The sequence below is a fragment of the Salvelinus alpinus genome, chromosome 9 (assembly GCF_045679555.1).
Source record: "Salvelinus alpinus chromosome 9, SLU_Salpinus.1, whole genome shotgun sequence".
Taxonomy (NCBI): Eukaryota; Metazoa; Chordata; class Actinopteri; order Salmoniformes; family Salmonidae; genus Salvelinus; species Salvelinus alpinus.
The window spans coordinates 32,428,419-32,453,816 of NC_092094.1; the positions used below are offsets into that span (position 1 = coordinate 32,428,419).

A 25,398-nucleotide genomic window follows, 5' to 3' on the forward strand; every position below is an offset into this window, starting at 1 on the left:
GGCTGTGGTCTTAGCGCTGTGGAGCTCAGGTAATAGGGCAGGCCAACAGTGTTCCTTGGTTCCCATTGGGAGAGGAAGTGGCTTCCAACCTTATCTGGTTCTATTAATTTAGAGGTTCAGAAAGTACACCCCTATGTGTATCATTTCATTTCCCAGGATCTTATTCTCAACCTTAGGTAGCAATATTTTTTTCTCGGGCCATGCTTAATACAACAAACATGAATTTAATCTGATCGTATTAGTCATACTCATACATCCAAAATGTGTCACTATCTGCTTACATGTTGTTTTTACTACAGGGTTGATGATCTCTCTCTCTCGCTCTCTCTTTCTGTTTGCTCGCTGTGTTGGAGATAAACAGGAGATGTTATTTTAGTAAGCGTGTTAAAGGGTTGAATGACCAAGTTTTCATTTTATCCAATAAAAATGTATCCTTGCCAGATCGATTGTTGTTGCTAGGAGACTGAAGCATCCTCTGGCAAGGGCTGCACGCGCTCTGGTACAGATGTATTTGTTCCCCCTCTCTCTCTCTCGCAGTATGACTCCACTGAGGGAACAGGAGTAAGAGAAACTCGTCTCAAGTGCTCAAATAGCTGCAAGATTTGCGCACTTCGCATTATAAATAAGGTAAGTCATTAGAATATTTTATCTCTGGACATTGTACTCACAATGTGGCTTTTTTCAAGAACGCATATATAGGCTACGTAGGTAGGAGCTTTTTTGACACGTAGTTTACATGCGCACGCTAGGGCAAGTTCAATTATGTTGTCAACTGTTGACCTAATGACGTAGTAAAATGGAAATATATCTTGCGGTTTGCATTGCATTTACAGACACGTAATCATATCTGCATCCTTCATCATAGTGTGATATGATGTGTGAGTGATAGTATTTGATTAATTACAGCTCAATTCCTTTCAAGACTAGAGAAAAGTCATTGTCAGAGAAACGAAGGTTGAGTTGGAGTTTCATAATCTCTGTAAAATGGACATATCGGATAAAATGAAAGAAAAGTCAGATTTCCATCCGTCGCAGTAGCAGTGTTTTCTGCAGTGTTCATAAGTTATTTTGGCTGTTACATAATTCGTTACAGACACAATGGACCGAGGATTCCACGAAATCGAAGTGGCCTAACAAACGACGTGTGAGGGGGTGATAAGTGCTTTCTAACCTCGGTGACACAATATATGGATACAGTAACTGATGAGTTCATACAGGTATGTTTGTGGTTGAAGATTGTATTGCTACACACTGCGCGCGAACGCATCGATTTACACACCCATCAATCCGCGGTGTGCTCAGCGACTGTGCCCTCCTCGTCCGCAGGTGAGCGCGTGTACTTGTCTTTTCTCCCACGCGGCTATGGGATTTGATAGCAGGTTGTTTAGGCATGGCGTAGATAAACCCAAATCATGTATGTGACGTTGTACTTATAGTTAAAGGTAGGACAGTTTTCGGTTGCCTCTATGTGTCTCTTCTGTCTCTCAGGACTCTCCTGACTGACAGACTAGGCGTGTACGTGTGTGCGTGAGGGAGTGAGTGTTTGTGTGTTTCTCTCTCTCTCTCTCCTGACTTGTCTATGTGTGTCACTGGGTGTCTCTCCTAAAAGCCTGAAAGGGCTCTTTCACATCACAGAGCTTTACCTGGCTCTCCTGAGTGCTTTGCTGTGTGTGTGTGTGTGTGTGTGTGTGTGTGTGTGTGTGTGTGTGTGTGTGTGTGTGTGTGTGTACATGCATGCATACATGCTTGTCTGAGAGTGTGTGTGTTTGGATATGTGCGTCTGTATGGTACAGTCTGTGTGTATGCGATGATACCTCATTTATTCCCCCACTGTCTGTTTAGAATTAAATATGTGTGTTTGTTGTCTGTTGTTTACAGCTTTGCCTCCATCAATCAGTTACTATTATACATCTATCACGATGAAAAGTAGTAGGCTAGTTTAAATATAGCACTATTATAAATCAAGCAGCTCACGGTGCATAGGCCTAAATTATTATTGTCAATAGCCTAGCTAATGAGTGATAAGTAATTAAAATCTGGAAAACAAACTACACAGTGGGTTGCTTAGAGAAAGAGAGTGAGTGAGAATGACTGTGTGTGTGTGTGCAGGTAAAGACAAAATATTGCTGTGCATGTGTGTGAATGGATATGGCCTTGTGGTTTGTATAGGCTATGTGTTGATGTAGATATGTGTAGATGATGCGTGTGCGTTCTTGCATGGCCTTCTAGACTCTATTTTTCATGCAGAGCTGTACTCTGTGGGATGAATGCAGTACAGAGCCTCTGTCACATCATTAGCAGTTCAACAGCACTCTCTTTACTCAGCACAGGGACATAAGCCCTCTCAACTGGCTGTTTCTCTCTGTGTGTATGCGTGTGTGCGTGCGTGTCTGTGTCTGTCTGTGTCTGCGTGTGCATGCGTTTGTCTGTGCGTCCATCTGTTCGTCTGTCAGTCCTCACAGACCATCAGTCAGTCTCTTCATGCAGTAGCCAAACATGATAAGAAAGAGGATTTGGGAATTGACATAAACAGCATGCGCATGTTAACAAATCACTGGACTGTTGCTGTCTGTCACCTGTAGCACAGATGATGGTGCTTTTGTTGCTTTTTCTATGATTGTGAAAATGTATTCATTCATATGCAGTCCAGATGTAGCGGTGTTTCAATGAACTGATCTATGAGGACGTTATGTTTGTTGAATGAGTCTGGAAGGCCATTTACAGTAAGCTTTTATTGACTCACAGCTCGGTCTACAATCATGGTAATAATAACTCTGACTGTTCATAATCTAATGATGTCAGTGATTCATGTACAGGAAGATAACTCATATGATACAGCTTGTAGGTGCAGTATAGAGTTATGCTTCTCTAGTGTAATGTGTGTGTTTGTATTTGGACAGTGGTGGGGGGGGTCCTGCATTTCTGCTACAGTTGATGTGTCCCTGTACCAACTCACACCGTTCTGCTCTGTTGAAGAAACAGGAGAGACTACAGACTGCTGCTGCTGCATGTAGCTCATAAACACACACACTCTATCTCTGTGGTGTGAGGTAGTGAAAGGGCAGTGGGATGTACAGCTGTACTGGTGAGTCTGAGAGATATCAGGTCGGTTAATAAATTATGAGGCTGAGAAGAGAGAGAGAGAAGGAAAGAAGAAGAGAGAGAGTGAAGAGAGAGAGAAGGAAAGAAGAAGAGAGAGAGTGAAGAGAGAGAGAAGGAAAGAAGAAGAGAGAGAGTGAAGAGAGAGAAGGAAAGAAGAAGAGAGAGAGTGAAGAGAGAGAAGGAAAGAAGAAGAGAGAGAGTGAAGAGAGAGAGAGGAGGGTGAGAAAGATGCTCTGTGCTCACTGGCTGTACAGGGTCTACTAACTAGAGGGTACCCAACAGGGGAATGAACACACACACACCAGGGTTCATTTTGGCACTCTTTTTTATATATAGTCTAGTCTTAGTCATTTTGACTAAAATAGTCTCAGTCACATTTTTGTCATTTGAATAATGATTTAGTCTAGTTATTGTTAAAATTCCAAAAACAGTGTGCCATTTTAGTCAACTAAATGAAGTGGGACCAACTCACCATTATTCGAGTCACAAGCAAGTCTCAAGTCACAATATCCAAGTGTCAAGTGAAGTCCCAAGTAGAATGGGTTGAGTCTTGAATCAATTCCAAGTTGTGCATTCCAAGATCAAGTCAAGCCCAGTCGAGTCACAAGTTTTTTTCAAGTCAAGTCAAGTAAAAAAACATCTATGACTTGATAAACTACAAATCTTTGTCTATTTATTGAGGCTACCAGGCAAGCCTTTTCATTATTTTGTCTACAACCCATTTTGATTATGTAATAATTCATTTTAACAACAAATTCCAAATGCTAGCTTCATAAGTAAATGATACATTTCAAGCAATTTTGACTTACCAAAAGGCAAGTAGGCCTATGCTAGTAATTGCTTCTTGATGCCCCATTGCTGGTGAGCTTGCAAAGTAAACGGTTCATATTCTTGATCGCCAAACCATTTTTGGAGCGACAGATGCATATTCATTTATGTCAATCCTCTCTCCCTACAATTTGACGTTTGCGCTGCACCCCATCCTATAGATGTACAGCAAATCAGCAATATGTTCACTAGCTGTGGATTTCAAACCTTTTTACCTGCTACACCAAAAACGAGTGGTTCAAAGCTTGAACATGCACGCGTTCACAATCGATGCGCAAATGTAGCCTGTCATTACAGCCATAAACGGTGATGCATTTTCAAAACGCAAGATACAGAAATAAACTGTGTTTTACACCTGCATTTTGAGCTGAAAGTCATTCATGTTAGCAGTCCATTTCAACTAGTGATATCATATCACATTGTCACTTCTCTGGAGTCCAGCGCAAGCAGGATCATACGGTTTACATCGGAGATTACAGAATTAGATGGGAAGCATGATCTGTCTAGAGCGTTTTTCTTCCTCACGAATATTGTAATTAATTCACTACAATATGTTACATCTTCAAGTATTGAAGGTAGTGCGATGTTACATATATCATTAGACATGTAGCCAGTACCACGTATATAATTATAACCCACCCAAACTAGGCCTATCTGAAATATGAAAATGATCAATGATGTCACCTATTGTTGTGGCAAAGATGCGTCCGTAGCAGATTGCTAAACTGTACTTTATATGGATAATATGAACGTAAGTAGGCTACTCTGTTTTTGATAGGCAAAACCGGAGAAAATGTAACAACTTTCTGGTCGCTAATCTGGATATGTGAGCTTGCCTTTGCGCACCAATGCTGATGACTGACAACTCTTTGGCTCTGAAGCGCAGATGAATGTTTTTTAAACAATACTTTGGTGCAATGACATAGGCCTATGTTAGTGACCTTATTGAATAAGCAAAGGTATAAATAGAAAATACAAATGGAAGGCTATATTTTTATTAATTCAGTTTCACACTCCCAAAACGTTTTCACTGCACTAGTTTACCAGACCTGTGTTGATTGACAGTTTTCTGGTCCAATCAGAGGGCCGTGTGTGCGTTTCACTAGACTGTCTCTGGCTGCATGGATAGTAATCCACGGAAACTCTGTGTCACAAAATGAGTGACAAACGTTACAAAACCTGGACAGATAATTTCATGTCATCAGTCTCAAGTCAAATTCAAGTTCTGAGTCTTGAGGTTCCAAGTCCTAGTCAGTGTATCAAGTTATTTTATTTTCTATCTAGTCGAGCCTCATGTCATCAAATTTGTGACTTGAGTCAGACTCAAGTCCAAGTCATGTGCCTCGATTCCACACCTCTGTTAAATGCCCTTTCATTTTAGTCACATTTTAGTCACATCACATTTGTATTGCCTTATTAACCTATAGTAAACATAAATCACTGACTTCCATGTGACCAAACATGCATAGCCTTGTCCTACCAACATATTTTCTGTGTAACATCCTATTCTCTTCCCAACAGCAGAAATGTGACAAACATAGTTAAGAATATATAAGAACTATCTGGCCATGTAAATTCCTAACTCATCCTACACAGATATTGCTCATTACATAAAAAACAAACAGACATATACAAGCGCAGAGAGAGAGAGAGGCACAATCACCAGATGGTGCTGCAAAGTATTGGCAAGGTAGTATGGGTTGCACCTCCGTCTGTCGGTCGTGTCATTGCCATTGTTATTGACGTTCCACAGACCCTGCAGACACATTGATGTAGTCGAGTCACTAAAACTTGAATCCAAATCGAGTCCCAAGTCCCCTATGTCCAAGTCCGAGTCACCAATGGTCCCTATGGCTGAAGTCCGAGTCCCAGTGCTTGAGTCCTGGTCCAAGTGTTCAAGTTTGAGTCACTGGATCCACATTAGCTCAAAATAAAGTTATTTACCAAGTCAGATATAGTTTAGTGGCAAGAGGAATTTAGTCAATAAATTTCATGAATAAAGCCGACATTATTCCTTATTCAGAGAGGAATGTTTATTCAACATTTACATAACATTTGTGTAATTTAGCAGACGCTCTTTTCCAGAGCGACGTACAGTTAGTGCATTCTTCTTCAGATGACTACAGTAGGAGACAACCACACATCACAGTCGTGGGAAGTACATTTTTCCTCAATAAGGAAAACATTGCGTCCTGCTGAACACGCCCCAGGTTGTTAGCTATAGCTAGCTAATGAGGTAACATGACTGAACAAGGTGTAGCCTTAACAAATGGCCAAAGGTCTTGTCTGCAAGTAGCCTAGTTTTAGAACAGCCCTCGATATGCTTTATGAATGTAAAATGCAGTGGGGGAAGTGGGAGGGTTCAGCGAGACTAGAAATTCAAAGTCAGACTACTTTTCTATAGTCAAGGGAGAGAAAAACTTTGATAGACTGTTGTTTAACTAATAAAATAAAATCAAAGTTTATAGGTCGCATATACAGATTTGCAGATATTACCGCAGGTGCAGCGAAATGCTTGTGTTTCTAGCTCCAACAGTGTAGTCATACCTAGCAATACAAAACAATACACACAAAACCGGCAACATTTAAATAAAGAAAGTAAGAAATATCAGAATGTCAGATATAATGGTATATGGTGTGTATAGACAGTATGAACCGTATTCAAATAGATAATGTTTGTACAGCAGTAGTTATATAGGATGAGCCTTGACTAGAGTAAAGTATACACAGTACATATGAAGTGGGTAAAACAGTATGTAAACATTATTAAAGTGACCAGTGTTCAATGACTATGTACATAGGGCAGCAGTCTCTAAGGTGCACGGTAGAGTAGTGGGTGGTAGCCGGCTAGTAATAGTGACTAAGTTTCAGGGCAGGGTACTGGACGGAGGCCGGCTAGTGGTGACTGTTTAAAAGTCTGATGGCCTGGAGAAATATTTGTTTTATCAGTCTCTCTGTCCAAACTTTGATGTACCTGTACTGTCTCCGCCTTCTAGATGGTAGCGGGGTGAACATGCCGTGGCTCGGGCGGCTGAGGTCCTTGATGATCTTCTTGGCCTTCCTCTGACAGCGGGTGCTGTAGAGGGCAGGCAGTGTGCCCCCGCTAATGCTTTGGGCTGACCGCACCACCCTCTGAAAAGCCCTGCGGTTGCCAACTGTGAAATTGCGGTACCAGGCGGTGTTACATCCCCACAGCATGCTCTCAATAGTGCATCTGTAGAAGTTTGTGAGGGTCTTAAGGGCCAAGCCAAATTTCTTCAGCCTTCTGAGTCGGCATTTGATGGGGAAGTATTCCAAATCGGGAGAACAAAAGATCTTGAGTTCCTGTACATTACCACAATTACACCAATAGTTGTTAATTATGAAACAAACCCTGGAGAGTTCTTTCTTCCTGTTCGCGTGATGGATGGAGAACCCCACTGGCTGAATGGACGAGGACAATATATCCAGAGAGAGCCATGATTTGATAAAACAGAGTATGTTACAGTCCCTAATGTCTCTCTGGAAGGAGGACCTCGCCCTGAGCTCGTTTACTTTATTGTCCAGGGACTGAACGTTAGCGAGTAATATACTCGGAAGCGGTGGATGGTATGCACACTGCCTGAGTCTGACTAGGGCCCCACTTCTTCCTCTTTTCCGGTGTTGGTGCACCCCCGGGATGAATAGAGCTGCCTCGGGAAGTTCAAACAAAAGATCCTGGGAAGTAGAATTTCTGCTCGAATTTCTGACGATCCAATATCCCAAAGTTTTTTTCGGCTGTAGGTAGTAATATAAGAAATGTTCTGAACAATAATGTTTCTCTCATAATTCATTTTACAGACTCAAAAATATCCCACCATGTCGAACAAACAAATTATCTGTCGGGCATTTATAAAACTTCCTGTTCCATCACAGCTGTCGTGATGACAAATTTTAGTCACAGAGATACAGTAATTTCATCCCGTTTCGTTTGAAATGGGAACTGAAATGAAGAAAAAAATTCTGGGTCTATTTAGTCAGTTATAGTCTCGTCAATTGGCACTGAAAAATAGGTTTGACGAATATTTTAGTTTTGTTGACAAAATGAACACTGACACACACACACACACACAAACATCCGCAAACACACACACACATACACACACACAGCCAGGGGCACTAGCAGGCAACTTGTCTTGGAGATTAGCATACAGTAATAGCCAACATCATCTCTCCTCTCCTTCCGCCAACCCCCTTTCTTTTCACTCCAGGACTGAACCCGTCACCCAGTCAGTGTCCTGACTACGCATCAGGCAAAGTCCTACTACAGAGACAGGGCTTAGTGGTCTGCAGATGACCCAGGTTTAAATCTACAGCCTTTGAATTCATCTGATGACATTTTTTCATACACTAGTATAAAGGGATAACCATGTACACGATGGCACTCCCAACTATATAATTACTACTCATACATCCATACAACCAAATAGGACTATATTGCACTACTGGGTGACGGTGATAGGGTATAGATGTTAGAGCTGATTCCATTCTTTAACTTCAAATTGTCTGGCTGTGACCTGTGACCCGCAGGGAGCTGACTGTGCGGCCTGATCGTTACTCTAATAAGCCTTGCTCTGTGTGGGGGTGAGCAGGGCATTAAGGACCACAGCACAAATTATGGATTACTGATTATGATTGGTAAATAGTGATAAATTATATGCATTATAACTATGAATCCTTATTAGACAGATCTGATGACATACTGCACTGGTATTGCATCAGTAGTAGTAGTAGTGGTGGCAGAGGTGTATCTACCATCGAGTCACTAAATCTATAGTCTATAGTTTGACCCGTAGGTGAAGCCCCAGACAGCTTTGGGTTGATTTGGTCTTTACATCTGCAGTGTTTTGGTTCACTTGCAATCACAACTCGATTCAAATTGTAAAATCTTATCTTGCCTCATGGCAAAAGGTGTGGAATTGTAGCAAACTTACTATAAAACTGCAACATTTTCTCTATGCCCCATGTCAAAATGTGTAGAATTGCATGAAATGAACTCTAAAACTTTCTCCCCGCTGTCAAGAGGGGGGCTGCAAACATGTTTAGCTCGCAATGTGTTGAGGGGATGTGGGTACGCTGACAGGTGTATAAAATCGAGGACACAGCCATGCAATCTCCATAGAAAAACCTTGGCAGTACAATGGGCCTTACTGAAGAGCTCAGTGACTTTCAACGTGGCACCGTCATAGGATTCCACCAACAAGTCAGTTCATCATCATTTCTGCCCTGCTAGAGCTGCCCCGATCAACTTTAAGTGCTGTTATTGTGAAGTGGAAACGTCTTGGAGCAACAACTTCTTAGGTAGGCCGTACATGTTTACAGAACAGGACCGCTGAAGCACCTGTAGAGTGTAAAAATCATCTGTCCTCGGGTTGCAACACTCACTACCAAGTTCCAAACTGCCTCTGGAAACAACATCAACGCAAAAACTGTTCATCAGGATTTTCATGAAATGGGTTTCCATGACCGAACAGCTCCACACAAGCCTAAGATCGCCATGCGCAATGCCAAGCATCAGCTGTAGTGGTGTAAAGCTCACCGCCATTGGACTCTGGAGCAATGGAAATGTGTTCTCTGGAGTAATGAATCACTCTTCACCATATGGCAGTCCGATGGACGAATCTGGGTTTGGCAGATGCCAGGAGAATGCTACCTGCCTGAATGCATAGTGCTAACTGTAAAGTTTGGTGGAAGAGGAATAATGGTCTGGGGCTGTTTTTAATGGTTTGGGCTAGGCCCCTTAGTTCCAGTGAAGGGAAATCTTAATGCTATAGCATACAATGACATTCTATATGATTCTGTCAAATCAAATCAAATTGTATTAGTCACATGTGCCGAATACAACAGGTGTAGACTTTACCAACAATGCAGTTACAAAAAAATACAGATAAGAATAAGAAATAAAAGTAACAAGTAAGTAAAGAGCTTCCAACTTTTTGACAACAGTTTGGGGAAGGCCCTTTTCTGTTTCAGCATGTCAATGCCCCTGTGCACAAAGCGAGGTACATACAGAAATGGTTTGTCGAGATCGCTATGGAAGAATTTGACTAGCCTGAACAGAGCCCTGACCTCAACCCCATCGAACACCTTTGGGATGAATTGGAACGGCGACTGCGAGCCAGGCCTAATCGCCCAACATCAGTGCCCAACCTCACTAATACTCTTGTGGCTGAATGGAAGCAAGTCCCCGCAGTAACATCTAGTGGAAGGTCTTCCCAGAAGAGTGGAGGCTGTAGTAGCAGCAAAGGGGGACCAACTCCATATTACTGCCCATGATATTGGAATGCGATGTCCATATACTTTTGACCATGTTGTGTATCTTGATTCTGAATTGGGCTGTTAAGGACAGCACAAGGCTGGTCTTGACATATAGCTACATTTTAGTCATTTAGCAGACACTCTTATCCAAAGCAATTAGGGTGCCAATTAGGGCACATTGACAGATTTTTCAATTTAGTTGTCTCAGGGATTTGAACCAGCGACTTTTCATTTACTGGCCCAATGCTCTTAACCGCCAGTCTAAACTGACTTACTGTGCTTACTGAGCTACTCCTAGAGTCTTCAGACCAAGTGGGACGGGTTGGTGTTGAATCATTTTAGGGGTGTGTGTAGTGTGCTGGTGTGTGTACCTCTCTGCTGTACCTCTCTGTCCTATTTATGGATTGACAGTCTTTCCTCCCTAAAACAGACTCTGTAAATAATGAATGAACTGTCCATCTCACCCAATACACAGGCAGGAGTATGTCTGGAATACCAAACCTTAACACACACACACACACAAACTTACCTGCACAAATTATTTTTGAGGTTTTCTATTAAATATACCACATGGTGTGAACTGTTTATGTAGCTGCTACCTAGAGAGATGGAGAGACATAGAGAGAGAGAGAGAGAGAGTACAGTTTAGAGGGATGCACACAGAAAGAAAGGGAAACAAAGAAATGGTCTGTTAGCTCTCTCACACTGAAAGATCCGCTCCAATGGTGGAGCTTTTTCACACAGAGGTACAGATAAACAAACACACAACACACACATACACCCAAACACAGTGCAGAGTGGGGTGAGTACTGTGGTCCATCGACCCTGCATGTCCTCTCTCTGCAGGGTACGTGTCATCAACAACATCCCTGCCTGTTAGAGAGGGAGGGGAGAGATAAGGGGATGGGGAGATGGGGAGAGAAAAGCTGGGTTCACATTTTTGGGGGTTCTGTGCAAGCGCTGTATGAAGCTGACTAAATATAACAACATATGACTAAATATATAACTAAATATATTCTGTTATTGTACTAGTGTGTTTTACTCATTGCAAGCAGGTGTAAGCAGAGCACACATTTGACTAGAATGGAATATCTACTGTCTTGTTTTTGTAAAAGAGTTACAGCTTGAGGAAAGTAAGGAGGGAAAGCAAGAGCATAGAGATAGAGGGAAGGGAGGAGATCAAAATATGATCTAGAAGGTGATTGACCTGTGTACTGTAACTTCAGGCAATGATTAGTCTCTCTATCAGGATAGAGGTCTGCTACTCTCCATCTTTGCCCTTTACTCTTTTTCTCCTGGCCCAATGTCTGAACCATGTAACGAAGACTTACTTGATGAAGGGCAATACAAATACATCAGTGTGTGTGCCTGTGCATGCGTGTGTGTGTCCGTGTGTGCGTGGCCCTAAACATTGTTTGGCAACCAATTCTCTGTCTAACCCCCCCAACTCTCTTCTCGTCCTCTATCTCCCTCTCTCTGTAGGTTACTCTGGGGATGTAGCTATGTATCATGACCCAGCAGCTCTTTGGCTTGTTTGTTTCTTGTCAGGTAAGATACTGCACTATTTAGGAGGGAATGTTAAGGTGAGGTATTCAAACACCATAACCTACATTCTCAATGGAGCACAGCACAAGATTAGTAATCAAATACCTGTCATCATAAGCTAGCCAAGTGTTTTAGAGGCTTACTGTATTTTTAAAATGTGCATATGGATGTGTTTTACATGTGATGCATAAATAGCCACAATAACTACACCAAGTTTGCTATAGGCTTAATTAGTTGTAGAGCTGATATGTAGGAGCTAAGTTATCATTAACATGCAGCTGATTCTCTCTAAGAGGTTACCAGGCGGTGAATATTCCTTTTCTGAGGACGCTGAAATGGTAGAGCTGGCTAGCGTAAGATTGCAGTGTGTTTCTGTGCGTGTGTGTGCATGCGCGCGTGTGTGTAGTATAAGAATGTTTGAAGATATTATTATTTGGCTCATCAGTTGAAAATTGATTTTATGAGTTGGCAATTAGATTACAGCATGCTGTTAAAGAAAAGCCCTGGGTGGAACTGCTGCTAGTCTCAAACGCTATCTGCACCCAAAACACACACACACACACACACACACACACACACACACACACACACACACACACACACACACACACACACACACACACACACACACACACACACACACACACACACACACACACACACACACACACACACACACACACACAGACAACATTGCGCTGGGCACTCATCAAAACGCAGGCCAACCAAGTTAATTACAGTGTTGTGCTGAAGGGCTGTGACTTACAGAGAGAGATAAAAAGAGACAGAGAGACAGAGAGAAAAGGCAGAGAGAGATGGAGAGAGAGGGGGAGAGAGAGGAGGGGAGAGATGAATCGAAAGAGGGGGAGAGATGGAAAGAGTGAGAGATGAGGGGTGGGGAGTTCACTCTCAGGACAGTATTTTCATGTTCTTTTTATGAGGTTTCTCTTTTGTAGATTGAGAACTTATCTAGGAATAAATTGTTTATAGTTTGGGTGTTCGATCGATCGTTAAGATGACTCTGGGCACCTCTTTTTTTTTCACACGCGGGTGCACACACACACACCTTTCCTTGGGGTGTGACGTCAGCTTGAAAGAGCATGGGTGAAACATTTATAAACACAGACCCTAGTGGGGGATACATTTCTGAAATAGTTGCAGGAGAATCTTACTGATGAGACAACCTACAGTAATGAAAATGCTGGGTTGTTTGGATGACACAACTGCTGGGTTGTTTGGATGACACAACTGCTGGGTTGTTTAGATGACACAACTGCTGGGTTGTTTGGATGACACAACTGCTGGGTTGTTTAGATGACACAACTGTTGGGTTGTTTAGATGACACAACTGCTGGGTTGTTTAGATGACACAACTGCTGGGTTGTTTAGATGACACAACTGCTGGGTTGTTTAGATGACACAACTGTTGGGTTGTTTAGATGACACAACTGCTGGGTTGTTTAGATGACACAACTGCTGGGTTGTTTAGATGACACAACTGCTGGGTTGTTTAGATGACACAACTGCTGGGTTGTTTAGATGACACAACTGTTGGGTTGTTTAGATGACACAACTGTTGGGTTGTTTAGATGACACAACTGCTGGGTTGTTTAGATGACACAACTGCTGGGTTGTTTAGATGACACAACTGTTGGGTTGTTTAGATGACACAACTGCTGGGTTGTTTAGATGACACAACTGCTGGGTTGTTTAGATGACACAACTGCTGGGTTGTTTAGATGACACAACTGTTGGGTTGTTTAGATGACACAACTGTTGGGTTGTTTAGATGACACAACTGCTGGGTTGTTTAGATGACACAACTGTTGGGTTGTTTAGATGACACAACTGCTGGGTTGTTTAGATGACACAACTGTTGGGTTGTTTAGATGACACAACTGTTGGGTTGTTTAGATGACACAACTGCTGGGTTGTTTAGATGACACAACTGCTGGGTTGTTTAGATGACACAACTGCTGGGTTGTTTAGATGACACAACTGCTGGGTTGTTTAGATGACAACTGCTGGGTTGTTTAGATGACAACTGCTGGGTTGTTTAGATGACACAACTGCTGGGTTGTTTAGATGACAACTGCTGGGTTGTTTAGATGACACAACTGCTGGGTTGTTTAGATGACACAACTGTTGGGTTGTTTAGATGACACAACTGCTGGGTTGTTTAGATGACACAACTGCTGGGTTGTTTAGATGACACAACTGCTGAGTTGTTTAGATGACACAACTGCTGGGTTGTTTAGATGACACAACTGTTGGGTTGTTTGGATGACACAACTGCTGGGTTGTTTAGATGACACAACTGTTGGGTTGTTTAGATGACACAACTGCTGGGTTGTTTAGATGACACAACTGCTGGGTTGTTTAGATGACACAACTGTTGGGTTGTTTAGATGACACAACTGCTGGGTTGTTTAGATGACACAACTGTTGGGTTGTTTAGATGACACAACTGCTGGGTTGTTTAGATGACACAACTGCTGGGTTGTTTAGATGACACAACTGTTGGGTTGTTTAGATGACACAACTGCTGGGTTGTTTAGATGACACAACTGTTGGGTTGTTTAGATGACACAACTGCTGGGTTGTTTAGATGACACAACTGTTGGGTTGTTTAGATGACACAACTGCTGGGTTGTTTAGATGACAACTGTTGGGTTGTTTAGATGACACAACTGTTGGGTTGTTTAGATGACACAACTGTTGGGTTGTTCAGATGACAACTGCTGGGTTGTTTAGATGACACAACTGCTGGGTTGTTTAGATGACACAACTGCTGGGTTGTTTAGATGACACAACTGCTGGGTTGTTTAGATGACACAACTGTTGGGTTGTTTGGATGACACAACTGCTGGGTTGTTTAGATGACACAACTGCTGGGTTGTTTAGATGACAACTGTTGGGTTGTTTAGATGACACAACTGCTGGGTTGTTTAGATGACAACTGTTGGGTTGTTTAGATGACAACTGCTGGGTTGTTTAGATGACACAACTGCTGGGTTGTTTAGATGACACAACTGCTGGGTTGTTTGGATGACACAACTGCTGGGTTGTTTAGATGACACAACTGCTGGGTTGTTTAGATGACACAACTGCTGGGTTGTTTAGATGACACAACTGCTGGGTTGTTTAGATGACACAACTGCTGGGTTGTTTAGATGACACAACTGCTGGGTTGTTTAGATGACACAACTGTTGGGTTGTTTGGATGACACAACTGCTGGGTTGTTTAGATGACACAACTGCTGGGTTGTTTAGATGACACAACTGCTGGGTTGTTTGGATGACACAACTGCTGGGTTGTTTAGATGACACAACTGCTGGGTTGTTTAGATGACACAACTGCTGGGTTGTTTAGATGACACAACTGTTGGGTTGTTTGGATGACACAACTGTTGGGTTGTTTAGATGACACAACTGCTGGGTTGTTTAGATGACACAACTGCTGGGTTGTTTAGATGACACAACTGCTGGGTTGTTTAGATGACACAACTGCTGGGTTGTTTAGATGACACAACTGCTGGGTTGTTTAGATGACACAACTGCTGGGTTGTTTAGATGACACAACTGCTGGGTTGTTTAGATGACACAACTGCTGGGTTGTTTAGATGACACAACTGCTGGGTTGTTTAGATGACACAACTGTTTGGTTGTTTAGATGACACAACTGCTGGGTTGTTTAGATGACACAACTGCTGGGTTGTTTAGATGACACAACTGCTGGGTTGTTTAGATGACACAACTGCTGGGTTGTTTAGATGACAACTGCTGGGTTGTTTAGATGACACAACTGCTGGGTTGTTTAGATGACAACTGTTGGGTTGTTTAGATGACAACTGCTGGGTTGTTTAGATGACACAACTGCTGGGTTGTTTAGATGACACAACTGTTGGGTTGTTTAGATTACACAACTGCTGGGTTGTTTAGATGACACAACTGTTGGGTTGTTTAGATGACAACTGTTGGGTTGTTTAGATGACAACTGCTGGGTTGTTTGGATGACACAACTGCTGGGTTGTTTAGATGACACAACTGCTGGGTTGTTTAGATGACAACTGTTGGGTTGTTTAGATGACACAACTGTTGGGTTGTTTAGATGACACAACTGCTGGGTTGTTTAGATGACACAACTGCTGGGTTGTTTAGATGACAACTGTTGGGTTGTTTAGATGACACAACTGCTGGGTTGTTTAGATGACAACTGTTGGGTTGTTTAGATGACAACTGCTGGGTTGTTTAGATGACACAACTGTTTGGTTGTTTAGATGACACAACTGCTGGGTTGTTTAGATGACACAACTGCTGGGTTGTTTAGATGACACAACTGCTGGGTTGTTTAGATGACACAACTGTTGGGTTGTTTAGATGACACAACTGTTGGGTTGTTTAGATGACAACTGCTGGGTTGTTTAGATGACAACTGTTGGGTTGTTTAGATGACACAACTGTTGGGTTGTTTAGATGACACAACTGCTGGGTTGTTTAGATGACACAACTGCTGGGTTGTTTAGATGACACAACTGTTGGGTTGTTTAGATGACACAACTGCTGGGTTGTTTAGATGACACAACTGTTGGGTTGTTTAGATGACACAACTGCTGGGTTGTTTAGATGACACAACTGTTGGGTTGTTTAGATGACACAACTGCTGGGTTGTTTAGATGACACAACTGTTGGGTTGTTTAGATGACACAACTGCTGGGTTGTTTAGATGACAACTGTTGGGTTGTTTAGATGACACAACTGTTGGGTTGTTTAGATGACACAACTGTTGGGTTGTTCAGATGACAACTGCTGGGTTGTTTAGATGACACAACTGCTGGGTTGTTTAGATGACACAACTGCTGGGTTGTTTAGATGACACAACTGCTGGGTTGTTTAGATGACACAACTGTTGGGTTGTTTGGATGACACAACTGCTGGGTTGTTTAGATGACACAACTGCTGGGTTGTTTAGATGACACAACTGCTGGGTTGTTTGGATGACACAACTGCTGGGTTGTTTAGATGACACAACTGCTGGGTTGTTTAGATGACACAACTGCTGGGTTGTTTAGATGACACAACTGTTGGGTTGTTTGGATGACACAACTGTTGGGTTGTTTAGATGACACAACTGCTGGGTTGTTTAGATGACACAACTGCTGGGTTGTTTAGATGACACAACTGCTGGGTTGTTTAGATGACACAACTGCTGGGTTGTTTAGATGACACAACTGCTGGGTTGTTTAGATGACACAACTGCTGGGTTGTTTAGATGACACAACTGCTGGGTTGTTTAGATGACACAACTGCTGGGTTGTTTAGATGACACAACTGCTGGGTTGTTTAGATGACACAACTGCTGGGTTGTTTAGATGACACAACTGCTGGGTTGTTTAGATGACAACTGCTGGGTTGTTTAGATGACACAACTGCTGGGTTGTTTAGATGACAACTGTTGGGTTGTTTAGATGACAACTGTTGGGTTGTTTAGATGACACAACTGTTGGGTTGTTTAGATGACACAACTGCTGGGTTGTTTAGATGACACAACTGCTGGGTTGTTTAGATGACAACTGTTGGGTTGTTTAGATGACACAACTGCTGGGTTGTTTAGATGACACAACTGTTGGGTTGTTTAGATGACACAACTGTTGGGTTGTTTAGATGACAACTGCTGGGTTGTTTAGATGACAACTGTTGGGTTGTTTAGATGACACAACTGTTGGGTTGTTTAGATGACACAACTGCTGGGTTGTTTAGATGACACAACTGCTGGGTTGTTTAGATGACACAACTGTTGGGTTGTTTAGATGACACAACTGCTGGGTTGTTTAGATGACACAACTGTTGGGTTGTTTAGATGACACAACTGCTGGGTTGTTTAGATGACAACTGTTGGGTTGTTTAGATGACACAACTGTTGGGTTGTTTAGATGACACAACTGTTGGGTTGTTCAGATGACACAACTGTTGGGTTGTTTAGATGACACAACTGCTGGGTTGTTTAGATGACACAACTGTTGGGTTGTTTAGATGACACAACTGCTGGGTTGTTTAGATGACACAACTGCTGGGTTGTTTAGATGACACAACTGCTGGGTTGTTTAGATGACACAACTGCTGGGTTGTTTAGATGACACAACTGTTGGGTTGTTTAGATGACACAACTGCTGGGTTGTTTAGATGACACAACTGCTGGGTTGTTTAGATGACACAACTGCTGGGTTGTTTAGATGACACAACTGCTGGGTTGTTTAGATGACACAACTGTTGGGTTGTTTAGATGACACAACTGCTGGGTTGTTTAGATGACAACTGCTGGGTTGTTTAGATGACACAACTGCTGGGTTGTTTAGATGACACAACTGCTGGGTTGTTTAGATGACACAACTGCTGGGTTGTTTAGATGACACAACTGTTGGGTTGTTTAGATGACACAACTGCTGGGTTGTTTAGATGACACAACTGCTGGGTTGTTTAGATGACACAACTGCTGGGTTGTTTGGATGACACAACTGCTGGGTTGTTTAGATGACACAACTGCTGGGTTGTTTAGATGACACAACTGCTGGGTTGTTTAGATGACACAACTGCTGGGTTGTTTAGATGACACAACTGCTGGGTTGTTTAGATGACACAACTGCTGGGTTGTTTAGATGACACAACTGCTGGGTTGTTTAGATGACACAACTGTTGGGTTGTTTAGATGACACAACTGTTGGGTTGTTTAGATGACACAACTGTTGGGTTGTTTAGATGACACAACTGCTGGGTTGTTTAGATGACACAACTGCTGGGTTGTTTAGATGACACAACTGCTGGGTTGTTTAGATGACACAACTGCTGGGTTGTTTAGATGACACAACTGCTGGGTTGTTTGGATGACACAACTGCTGGGTTGTTTAGATGACACAACTGCGGGGTTGTTTGGAGGCATTGGGTCACATAGTTGGGTTTTTTTCTTTCACATCTCTTAGATGTTAAGTCCCCCAAATGGGAGACTTTGAGCGGTTCTGGACTGGTTCGGACTGACATGTTGGTGTACAAAGCGCTCTGTGAACGCTGTAGGGTCCCGGGCCATATAGTGCCAGAAAGCCTCATCTGTCTGCTCTCCCCTACCACTCTCTTAGCGAAGCTGACTTGAAGTGTCAGGTTTCATATCCCACATTTGCATAGGGGGTGACGTGTCACGTTTTCTGGCCTATCCAGACAAAGAATCGATTTTCTCTTCGTCTGAGCTAGTGAGCCCAGCCTGGGAAACCGCAAATGAACGGTGGCTGTCGAGCGAGTCTTGCTGTCACATTCTCAGATGGATTTAGAGCTCTCAACATGAAACCATTCTAAATCATTTCATAGAATTGAAACAAGGCCACTTTCTCTTGGTCAAAGACGGACAAAATCACTTTGTGCTTAAAGTTAAAGTTGTAACAAGTTTAGGAGATAATTATCTGTTGTCAGTTATATGAAATAGTCACTAAGTATGATCATATACATTTTTCATTAATAAGAAATGTGAAATCATTAACATTTGATTGTTACTATATTTAGAAAGCATTTCAGTCATTTCAAGCCTTGTTGCCCTACTTTCATTGAATAGTATTTTCATAATACTTTCATATTTTCATAATATTTTGTACTATGTAGTTGAGCTTTTGTCCAAAAGTAAGTACACGTCAGCAATTTACTTAAAACAATGACCAGAAAGGTGAGTTCCAGACCTGTCTATAATGATGCAACATTACCAGTTCTTGTTAATGGCCATCTGATTAAAAATAATTAAGTTTTACGTAATTACGTAAAAATAATTTAGGCAGAAATCTCATTTTTTAAAGAGCAAAGTTGTGTTGTTAATGCTAGGTTATTGGTGCTGGGTTATTGAGATATTACACAGCGGGTCAGATCAGAAGACGGGCGGGGCGGGGCTTTCAGATATTTATTTTTGGTCAACTGTGAGAGTAAATCTAATCCCTGTTCATCTGTTTCTCTTGCATTGTTATCAAATGTTACTTTTGAACACTGAGAGTTATGAAGCTTCAATTAGCCTTATAGTAGCAAAGCGCATGTCCCACCCACCTGAGGATCTGTCTTTTTCAAATCGAATGTCAAATCAAATCAAATGTTATTTGTCACATGCGCCGAATACCATGAAATGCTTACTCACAAGCACTTAACTAACAATGCAATTTTAAGAAAATAGATATTTACTAAATAAACTAAAGTTAAAAAATAGAGGTAATTTGTACATGTAGGTAGGGGTAAAATTACTATGCATAGATAATAAACAGCGAGTAGCAGCAGTGTAAAAACAAAGGGGGTGTCAATGCAAAATAGTCCAGGTGGCCATTTTATTAATTGTTCAGCAGTCTTATGGCTTCGGGGTAGAAAGTATTAAGGAGCGTTTTGGACCTAGACTTGGCGCTCCGGTACAGAGAGAACAGTCTATGACTTGGGTGACTGGAGTCTTTGAGAATTTATGAGGCCTTCCTCTGACACCGCCTATTATATAGGTCCTGGGTGGCAGGAAGCTTGGCCCCAGTGATGTACTTGGCCGTACGCACTACCCTCTGTAGCGCCTTACGGTCAGATGCAGAGCAGTTGCCATACCAGGTGGGGATGCTCTCGATGGTGCAGCTGTAGAATTTTTTGAGGATCTGGAGACCCATGCCAAATCTTTTCAGTCTCCTGAGGGGGAAAAGGCATTGTCGTGCCCTCTTTACGACCGTCTTGGTGTTTTTGGACCATGATAGTTCGTTGGTGATGTGGACACCAAGGAACTTGAAACTCTCGACCCGCTCCACTACAGCCCCGTCCATGTTAATGGGGGCCTGTTTGGCTTGCCTTTTCCTGTAGTCCACAATCAGCTCCTTTGTCTTGCTCACATTGAGGGAGAGATGGTTATTTTTTATTTTATTTTATTATTTTATTTATTTTACCCCCCTTTTTCTCCCCAATTTCGTGGTATCCAATTGTTAGTAGTTACTATCTTGTCTCATCGCTACAATTCCCGTACGGGCTCGGGAGAGACGAAGGTCGAAACCATGCGTCCTCCGAAACACAACCCAACCAAGCCGCACTGCTTCTTAACACAGCGCATATCCAACCCGGAAGCCAGCCGCACCAATGTGTCGGAGGAAACACCATGCACCTGGCGACCTTGGTTAGCGTGCACTGCACCCGGCCGGGTGCACTGCACCCGGCCCTTGAGACAAGGATATCCCTACCGGCCAAACCCTCCCTAACCCGGACGACGCTAGGCCAATTGTGCGTCGCCCCACGGACCTCCCGGTCGTGGCCAGCTGCGACAGAGCCTGGGCGCGAACCCAGAGTCTCTGGTGGCACAGCCAGCGCTGCGATGCAGTGCCCTAGACCACTGCGCCACCCGGGAGGCGAGATTGTTGTCCTGGCACCACACTGACAGGTCTCTGACCTCCTTCCTATAGACTGTCTCATCGTTGTTGGTGATCAGGCCTACCACTGTTGTGTCGACTTAATGATGGTGTTGGGAGTCGTGTTTGGTCACGCAGTCATGGGGGAACAGGGAGTACAGGAGGGGACTAAGTACACACCCCTGAGGGGCCCCAGTGTTGAGGATCAGCGTGGCATATGTGTTATTGCCTACCCTTACCACCTAGGGGCTTTGTGGGCACTATGGTTTTGAACGCTGAGCTGTAGTCAATGAACAGCATTCTGACATAGGTGTTCCTTTTGTCCAGGTGGGAAAGGGCGTGCGATTGAGATTGTGTCACATGTGGATCTATTTCCTGTGTTTGAGGGGTACAAAATCCACTTGTCACTTAAATATCCCTGGATTTATTGGATTCATTTTACACCTGCGACTCTTTCATACTATTGCTTGTGCCTGTCGTTTTTTCCCGTTTAATGTTACGACTGTGGAAATAAAATCAAATCAAATAACATTTTATTGGTCACATACACGTGTTTAGCAGATGTTATGGGTCACATACACGTGTTTAGCAGATGTTATTGGTCACATACACGTATTTAGCAGATGTTATTGGTCACATACACGTGTTTAGCAGATGTTATTGGACACATACACGCGTTTAGCAGATGTTATTGGTCACATACACGTGTTTAGCAGATGTTATTGGTCACATACACGTGTTTAGCAGATGTTATTGCGTGTGTAGCGAAATTATTGTGCTTCTAGTTCTGACAGTGCAGCAATATCTAACAAGTAATATCTAACAATTTCACAACATATACCCAATACACACAAATCTAAGTAAGGAATATATGGATGAGCAATGTCAGAGTGGCATAGACTAAGATACAGTAGAATAGTATAGAATACAGTATTTATATGAGATGAGTAATGCAAGATATGCAAACATTATTAAAGTGGCATTATTAAAGTGACTCCTGTTCCATTTATTAAAGTGGCCAATGAGTTCAAGTATGTGTATATAGGTAGCAGCCTCACTGTGCTAGTGATGGCTATTTAACAGTCTGATGGCATTGAGATAGAAGCTGTTTTTCAGTCTCTCGGTCTCCACTTTGATGCACCTGTACTGACCTCGCTTTCTGGATGATAGCGGGTTGAACAGGCAGTGGCTCGTGTGGTTGTTGTCCTTGATGATCTTTTTGACCTCCTTGTGACAACGGGTGCTATAGGTCTCCTGGAGGGCAGGTAGTTTGCCCCCGCGGATGCGTTGTGCAGACCTCACTATCCTCTGGAGAGCCTTGCGGTTGTGGGCGGTGCGTGTTTGTAATGACCTGTCAAACACAAACTGGCTGAAATGTGCTCAATGGAATACGTTGGATTTCCATTGAATCTGTACGAATGCTAATGCTTCGTCTGGGATTTAACGCACCATCTCGACATTCACATGGGAAGAAAGATGACACTATTTTGATTGGTGTTCATTTTTTTGGAGAATTGAAAAAAGTAATAATTGAATACAGTTGAAATGTTTAGATAGGTCTAATCGAGAGCCAAGTGTGTTGATCTTCTTATCCGAGTGTATCCTGCTATTGACACACTTGTTGAATTATGAAAGAGAACGTGACAACAACAGTAATTAATGAGGCAGTCTAGACAGCGCAGGAGAATGCAGGTAGGGTATACAGAGCAGGAGAATGCAGGTAGGGTAGACAGAGCAGGAGAATGCAGGTAGTCTAGACAGTGCAGGAGAATGCAGGTAGGGTATACAGAGCAGGAGAATGCAGGTAGGGTAGACAGAGCAGGTAGGGTAGACAGAGCAGGTAGGGTAGACAGAGAAGGTAGTGTAGACAGAGCAGGTAGGGTAGACAGAGCAGGTGTGTGCAGGTAGGGTAGACAGAGCAGGAGAATGCAGGTAGGGTAGACAGAGCAGGTAGGGTAGACAGAGCAGGTAGTGTAGACAGAGCAGGTAGTGTAGACAGAGCAGGTAGTGTAGACAGAGCAGGTAGGGTAGACAGAGCAGGTAGGGTAGACAGAGCAGGTGTGTGCAGGTAGGGTAGACAGAGCAGGTAGTGTAGACAGAGCAGGTAGGGTAGACAGAGCAGGTAGGGTTGACAGAGCAGGAGAATGCAGGTAGGGTAGACAGAGCAGGTAGTGTAGACAGAGCAGGTAGTGTAGACAGAGCAGGTAGGGTAGACAGAGCAGGTAGGGTAGACAGAGCAGGTATGGTAGACAGAGCAGGTAGGGTAGACAGAGCAGGTAGGGTAGACAGAGCAGGTCGGTTAGACAGAGCAGGTTGGGTAGACAGAGCAGGTAGTGTAGACAGAGCAGGTTGGGTAGACAGAGCAGGTAGGGTAGACAGAGCAGGTAGGGTAGACAGAGCAGGTTGGGTAGACAGAGCAGGTCGGTTAGACAGAGCAGGTAGTGTAGACAGAGCAGGAGAATGCAGGTAGGGTAGACAGAGCAGGTAGTGTAGACAGAGCAGGTAGGGTAGACAGAGCAGGTAGGGTAGACAGAGCAGGTAGGGTAGACAGAGTAGGTCGGGTAGACAGAGCAGGTAGGGTAGACAGAGCAGGTAGGGTAGACAGAGCAGGTAGGGTAGACAGAGCAGGTCGGGTAGACAGAGCAGGTAGGGTAGACAGAGCAGGTAGGGTAGACAGAGAAGGTAGTGTAGACAGAGCAGGTAGGGTAGACAGAGCAGGTAGGATAGACAGAGCAGGTAGGGTGGACAGAGCAGGTGTGTGCAGGTAGGGTAGACAGAGCAGGTAGGGTAGACAGAGCAGGTAGGGTAGACAGAGCAGGTTGGGTAGACAGAGCAGGTCGGTTAGACAGAGCAGGTAGGGTAGACAGAGCAGATAGGGTAGACAGAGCAGGTAGGGTAGACAGAGCAGGTTGGGTAGACAGAGCAGGTAGGGTAGACAGAGAAGGTCGGTTAGACAGAGCAGGTTGGGTAGACAGAGCAGGTAGGGTAGACAGAGCAGGTAGGGTAGACAGAGCAGGTAGGGTAGACAGAGCAGGTCGGGTAGACAGAGCAGGTAGGGTAGACAGAGCAGGTCGGTTAGACAGAGCAGGTCGGGTAGACAGAGCAGGTAGGGTAGACAGAGCAGATAGGGTAGACAGAGCAGGTAGTGTAGACAGAGCAGGTAGGGTAGACAGAGCAGGTTGGGTAGACAGAGCAGGTCGGTTAGACAGAGCAGGTCGGGTAGACAGAGCAGGTCGGGTAGACAGAGCAGGTAGTGTAGACAGAGCAGGTAGGGTAGACAGAGCAGGTAGGATAGACAGAGCAGGTAGGGTAGACAGAGCAGGTTGGGTAGACAGAGCAGGTCGGTTAGACAGAGCAGGTCGGGTAGACAGAGCAGGTCGGGTAGACAGAGCAGGAGAATGCAGGTAGGGTAGACAGAGGAGGTAGTGTAGACAGAGCAGGTAGGGTAGACAGAGCAGTTAGGGTAGACAGAGCAGGTAGGGTAGACAGAGCAGGTAGGGTAGACAGAGCAGGTAGAGTAGACAGAGCAGGTCGGTTAGACAGAGCAGGTAGGGTAGACAGAGCAGGTAGGGTAGACAGAGCAGGTAGGGTAGACAGAGCAGGTAGGGTAGACAGAGCAGGTCGGTTAGACAGAGCAGGTCGGGTAGACAGAGCAGGTAGTGTAGACAGAGCAGGTTGGGTAGACAGAGCAGGTTGGTTAGACAGAGCAGGTCGGGTAGACAGAGCAGGTAGGATAGACAGAGCAGGTAGGGTAGACAGAGCAGGTTGGGTAGACAGAGCAGGTCGGTTAGACAGAGCAGGTCGGGTAGACAGAGCAGGTAGGGTAGACAGAGCAGGTAGGGTAGACAGAGCAGGTAGGGTAGACAGAGCAGGTAGGGTAGACAGAGCAGGTCGGGTAGACAGAGCAGGTAGGGTAGACAGAGCAGGTAGGGTAGACAGAGACAGTGTTTGGTGGTTGCAGCCCTGTTCTATACCTTGATGTTAACCCTTTGACGTATACGATCACATATTTGTGATCATTGTTGAGTTGTCCCTGCAGTGTACCATCGCAAATATGTGATTGGAACAGTAGCAACAGAACACATGATGCAACAAACGCGTCTAAACAGTATTGTTGTCTGAAAAGCATCTAAACAATGTTTTGTACTGATGGGAAATAAAGGTCTTCACAACTTTATTCCTAAATTTCACCTTTTATTGTTAAAGATAAATGCGAACTTCATCATCCAAGCATCACATGGAACACATCCACAGTCAAACC

The 25,398-nt window shown here is 43.6% G+C and overlaps 1 protein-coding gene across 3 annotated transcripts in view; it reads left to right on the top strand.

The window, feature by feature from the left end:
- The first annotated feature begins 494 nt into the window (after nucleotides 1-494).
- LOC139584658 (metabotropic glutamate receptor 3-like) overlaps nucleotides 495-25,398 on the top strand; it is a 65,033-nt gene continuing 40,129 nt past the window's right edge. For 2 of the 3 annotated variants that reach the window (XM_071416759.1, XM_071416761.1), the window contains exons 1-2: nucleotides 495-627; nucleotides 11,689-11,754. The gene's annotated coding sequence lies outside the window, so the exon portion shown is untranslated. The remainder of the gene's footprint in view (nucleotides 628-11,688; nucleotides 11,755-25,398) is intronic. The other variant, XM_071416760.1, reaches the window with a different exon arrangement.